Below are 6,328 nucleotides of genomic sequence, written 5' to 3' on the forward strand. Positions count from 1 at the left end.
GTAACCCTCGTTCCCTGAAGGAGGGAACGGTTAAGTCCCCTTGCCACAATCACTGTACTGCTAAAAGGCCGGGTCACATGGCTCGGCTCCTCTGTGAAGACTTGAATGCAAATTGCTTGCACTGCTACTTATATACCCACACTGTGGGGCGGAGCTCGCACATGCAAATTCCGCAGTCCAAGATACTCCTCGTATCATTAGCTCATTTTGTAACATTCAAAGGTGATTGGGCTCTCAGGCGAGACCCCATTTCGTCAGTCCCTGACATAACGTCTCCGTTCCCTCCTTCAGGGAACGATGGTTATATACGTAACCTAGATGTTTTATAGGAGCCATACTTCTTACACAAAATATCTCATAAAAAACAACATTATTGAGTGGAAACAACATATGGCAGCAATACGCCATCATACTTAAACTATTTCCTCAATGCAGTACATTGTTATATTGTCATCATAGTAAACAAAACAAAAAGAAAGTAAAATTAAGTTTGTTATAAAAAAAGAGCAAGAAACATAAGGAAAATAATTTGTACAGTAAATTATATACTACAAGGAGATCAAACAGTTTTACTCAATTTGGACTTTTCATTTTTTTAAGGGCTTCTGAAAAGTTAGCTGAGTTGGCCTATTTTTATTATTTCTAGGACATAATTTTAACAAGTAGACTGAAAATTTTAGTTATAGTAATCAAAAGCAAAGAAATAAAGTTTAAAAGAGAAACAGTTTTGTTGTGTAGATAAATAATATGAGAAAATTGGACAATCTGTGTTTTCTGTTGTGGGTTTTATTTATTTATTTTTTTTTTTTCTGCAGTGTGTAAGCACATATTGTCACGAATACAACCTCTGTGGCTCCCTCCGATCGGCACCTGAGGGCGCCTTCACCCGAGTATTAAGCCATTCCCGGACTACATTTCCCACACTCCATATCTGGACTGATTACCTCTCCACCTGTTCCACATCACCTTGGACTATAAAAGACCCACTGACCCACAGTGCTCCGTGAAGTCTTGTTTTGCCACGGCTAACATTTCTGAGCGTTTATCCCTGTGTATAGTTTTTCTGTGTATGACCTTGGACTGCCTTGACACCTCTGACTCTGTTTGCCGCCTGCCTTGTGATATTACTGCCTGCTCTCTGGTTTACCCTGTCTTGCCTGCTGCCTGCCCTGATTGTCTGCCTGTCCCCGATACTGATTACATCTTGTGTCTGATACTGCCCATGCTGTTGTCTGACACCAGCCTGTACGACCACGATTATACAATAAAGCTGCACATGGATCTCTCTGAGTCTGCCTCGTTACACATATACTATAGTCTATAGTTTCCATTTATAATGTGACTTACTGGAAACTACTGTTATTACAGAAAGTGGTCTGGTTTTACCTGTTGTGTGACAGTAAATTATTCAAATTTCCTTAAAGGGTCATAACTACACATTTAGTCATGTTCAGTGTTACTTAGATGGCTCTGCATATCCGCAGGCCTAGAAACCTGTTAACTCAAAAATCTGTTTGAATGGTGTTCACTATACATACTGTGCATACTCACATTTATGTGGCTTACTTAGCCACATATATGTGCCTAAGTAAGTTTCCTGTTTGAATTGTAAAAGTCTTTTCTCTGACAAATCCATTCTCTGTCAAGGTAAACCACCAACTGTTTCATAGTCTCATAAGCAGGGCAAAGAAGTGTCAGATCTGGTCTTTGGTCTTTATAATTTCTAAAGACTTTTTGGTCACACTTTATATTAAGTTGCCTTAACCACTATGTACTTACATTTAAATTAATCATTTGATACAATGCACTTATTGTGTACATACATGTTTTTACATTGTACCTATATTTTAAATTAAATTCTGTAATTACATTTATAATTACACTGTTGACCCATCCCTTACACCTTAACCCATCCTTAAACTTACCCATTCCACCAAACCTGTCCCTAACCTTACCCGTCTCCCACCTCAATAGCAGCAAATGTGTTTTGCAATTCAGTATGAACCCAATAAGTACATTGTACTTATTTTTTGTTCTAAGTACGTAGTAGATAAGGCCACTTAATATAAAGTGGGACCACTTTTTTTCTTAAAGGTCAGTGATTATGGTAATTTGCTCATTGTTTACATTGCATGAACCAGGGGTTCCCAAGTCCAGTCCTGGCACCTCTCCACTCTAAACATGTCTCTCTTATCTCACACACTCAGTTGAGGGGTTGGTTCCATTAGGCCATAAGTGCACTGAGAAGTGTACTTCAAAGGGTATTCCACCATCTTAAGGGAAATCCGAAGCAGGTGTGTTTGTATGTGGCTGTTCACAGGGGTAAAGTGCATGAGACGCGATTATGATTTATAGGATTCATCATTATTACTGTTTAAATGAGATAAAAAGACATATTTGATACATTTATTTTCATAGTAAAAATCGCATCATATTTTTAGCATTCAGTTTAGGGCTACTGAATTTGACATATTAAGTGAAATTTATAATTAAAGGCACAATATGTAAGTTTCACCGCTAGAGGTCACTTATTCAAAGTAACAACAAAGACGCGATGATGATGCCGTGATGGAGCATGGAATCATAGGAGTTGTTAGCTGCATCCGGAATTGCATACTTCCCTACTTTAAAGTAGAAGAGAATCAGTATGTTACAAAAGTATGTCCAAATCAACAATACTCATAAAGGAGTAGTCAAAAAGAACCCAGATGACCAACTATTACAGGCAGGATTCTGAAGTGTGCATACGATGAAAAATTTACTATCCTATTAGGCCACAGAAGAGGATTTATGAATGGCAGTGAAGAAACAACTGACACTGGTAGGTCACATGATAATTACAACATGTAGTGTTGTAGCATGCATGAGAATGTAGTAAAAAAGTAAAAACCTGCGTGAACATGCCATAGTCCTGCTATAGTGAGGATTAAGGACTACAGATGTGGCCAGAGCAATAAACTGTTTTTAAGACCGAGCTTTCCTCTAGCTCAAACAATACACCATGATGCTAGCAACACCAGGTACATGGGTTTGATTCCCCTGAAAACAAGAACTGATCAAATTTGTACTTTGTCTCTGGATAAAAGCATCTGCCAAATGCATAAATGTAAAAAAACAAAAATCATTAGATTTTATTTATTTATTTATTTATTTATTTATTTGCATTCTGGTAATCACAACCGTCCATGAGCTCATGATGCGTCTTAGCTATGTAAACATCATCACTGATCTGTTAACGGCTATAACAGTAAACATTCAAGTCTCCATAAACTCCTGGCATCTGAGCCACTAAGGACGCAGTGGTGTAATTTTATTTATGAAGGGAATGTATCCAGATAAATTCATATACTATATGTGGAAGTCATTTTTACACCAGATTGCTTTCAACACAAGGGTCATCAAAACACAGGATTTGCATAGTTGATTCTCAAAGATGGATCGATACCAACTGTTTATGATCCAATTTCATATACTGTATATTTCGAGATGTGAATGTATTTCATTAGCATGTTGCTAAGGTACTGTTAAAAGTGGCTAAAGTTACCATTGTTTCTTACTGTATTCACAGAGACCAGAGCCATGTCGTTATTTTAATTTTTAACCCCAAAACACTTGCAGTCTGTATAATTCATAAACGCATCTGCATTCTTATTGAGTTTCTCCAACAGTGTGTAGCTTTAGCACTCAAAAACTCATTCAGAATCGAATGTTAGCAAACATTCACAAAATACAAGCCATACCTACGTGATCTGATATGCTGCATCACGATCAGTTTGTTATGATACATTTTGAGAGTTATATTTACTTTGTGAGCTTCTCCTGTATTATTTATGCCTCCGTGTATTGGAATCTTGTGGGCAGGGAGAACGAGCTCATTTGCATTTAAATCACCAGATTTTTTTTCTCCCACCCAAAAATAGCCCATTAAAACATGGTATAATAAAAAATCCATGAGGTATTTTCAACTGAATACAGACACATTCTCGGGATACCTGAGACTTTTATTATATTTTGTAAAAAAGGGCATAATAGGTCACCTTTAAGGTCGGTCAGATAATTTGTCTCTTGGCTAAAATATTAAAATTATTACTCCCCTCTAGTATTAACTGACTTCTGAGCTAAGCTATTCTATTCCTTTGTGTTACAGGAAACAAGGAATGCTATTGTAGTGAACAGCACATTCTAGGGCCCAGTTTATGGCCGGGCCCCTCTCTGTCCATAACAGTGGACAAAGGTTTGCTACATTTTGATTGGATCTTGGTGGACTAACACAAACAAACTGTCCAACGCCATCAGATAAAGATGTAAGGACAACATCCAGACCTCTCTTAGAGGGTAAGAAGAAGACCTCTTGTACCAAGCCTGGGAAGGACAAGACTTCTCATTGGTCCACAGACAGTTACTGCCCTTCACCCATCTAGACACTACTTTCTAAGGTTGGCCAGAGACTGCCATAAAAATTCCTCGGGACCTTAGCAGCAATGGGTGAAACAAAGAGAGATCACAAAGATCCATCCGAATCCATTCAAAAATATGTTTGAAAACCTTAGAACTGATGCAAACTACACATCCATTTCATACTTATTCACAGAAATAAGTATTCTCAGTGACAGCTATTTGTAGTGCAACCTCTGACGCAAATTCAGCTGTTAATGTACAATTGAATGACAGTTCAATCTTCTTCCATCATGTTTAGTCTCTATTTGTTTAGAATATTGCCAAAGGTATTCTGGTGGTGGTTTGGAAAGTGAGAAATGTGTTGGTAAACTTTAAAGACACGGTAAAGACTTCCAACTTTGTGCTTAATGCAAATGAGTTCCACAGGAGAAAGAAGGGTGGGTCACACTCTGTGTGTCCCCTCTGATGCCAGCAGCCAATCACAGCACTCGAATGGAGAAGCACCAAAATGCAATCTCCTCCTCATCGGAAAGGGATAAAGGTACCCTTTCTACAAACACTCCTCGTTCTCAGTCTGCCCTTGAAAGGGGGAAGACGTAACAGATATAGCGTTCTGAGTCCCGGCTTGCGAAGCTGAGACACAACAGATACATCGTTCTGAGTCTGCCCGTCAAAGGGGAAAGACACAACAGATACACCGTTCTGGGTCCCAACTCTGTAAGGAGTGAGACATTAACAGATATATTGTTCTGAGTCCCGGCTTGCAAAGCTGAGACACAACAGATACATCGTTCTGAGTCTGCCCTGCGAAGGGAGAAGACATAACAGATATACCGTTCTGAGCCTCTGGTCCATCCAGAAGAGACAACAACAGATCCCGTGATCTGAGCCTATAGCTTGTGAGGCAGCAACAGAGACGACCACGTTCTGAGCCTCTAGCTTGTGAGGAAAGAGACATCAACAAACACTACGTTCAGAGTTTCCGTCCAGCGAGACAGTAACGACATCTGCAACAAGGTTAAGCTCAGGAGAGCAAACCTTCACTTCAAGGTACCTTTGTCTGCATGTTCCAGATTGTTAAGGACCTTCTGCACCTACACCAGGGCCTCATCTGCGTGTTCCAGATTTATGACCCTTTGATGCTCCAGGAGATCAGCATCCCACAGAGCTTCGTGTTCAAGACTGTTGAAACAGATTCTAGCTCCTCTCCCCACTGCACTGTCACCCAGCACAACCAGTGGAAGACATCACCGTCATCGGACTCGACCAAGTGGAACGTAAATATCACTTAACCAAACCTCTTTCCAGAGACCTTGGCATTGTTGTATATTATCAGTATATAATTTCCTAATTTCCATTAGATGTAATATAGCTGATGTTAGTTAATAACAAATAATCTCTCGTTTATTTGTTTGGTGCATAATAAGGTTCTCCACCTTATTATTTTCAGAGAAACCGTATATCTTTCCATAAGATAACGTAACTCTTCCATAGCCACACCCAACTTAATCATTTGTATTCTATGTATCTTATGCACTTTATTCCTTTATCATTCATGGTATTCATTTAGTAGTTGTGTTAGTTATACTTTGTAACGTTGTTCATAGATGTGGGAAGAAGGAGGCGGGAACCGGCGAACATTCAACAAAACTTTAATTCAAAATAAACAAAGAACAAAACGAAAGTAATGCCGGCAGACCCTCGCGGACGTCTGCCGGCCACACAAACATAATAAAACGTAAAATAAAGTCTGGCCTGGTCCTCTCTCGTCCTTCACTGATGTCGCTCCTCCTTTTATGCCTCCGGAGCTCCTCCGTGAGAGACTCGAGGCCGGCGCGCCTCGCAGGTGATGCTCATTATCACTCGCGTCACCGGCCTCGCCCTGCTCGTCACATACCCCCATCACCCCTCGCAGGCCGGGGGGTACTCC

Source organism: Megalobrama amblycephala, linkage group LG14, assembly GCF_018812025.1.
Source record: "Megalobrama amblycephala isolate DHTTF-2021 linkage group LG14, ASM1881202v1, whole genome shotgun sequence".
NCBI classification, from domain to species: Eukaryota; Metazoa; Chordata; class Actinopteri; order Cypriniformes; family Xenocyprididae; genus Megalobrama; species Megalobrama amblycephala.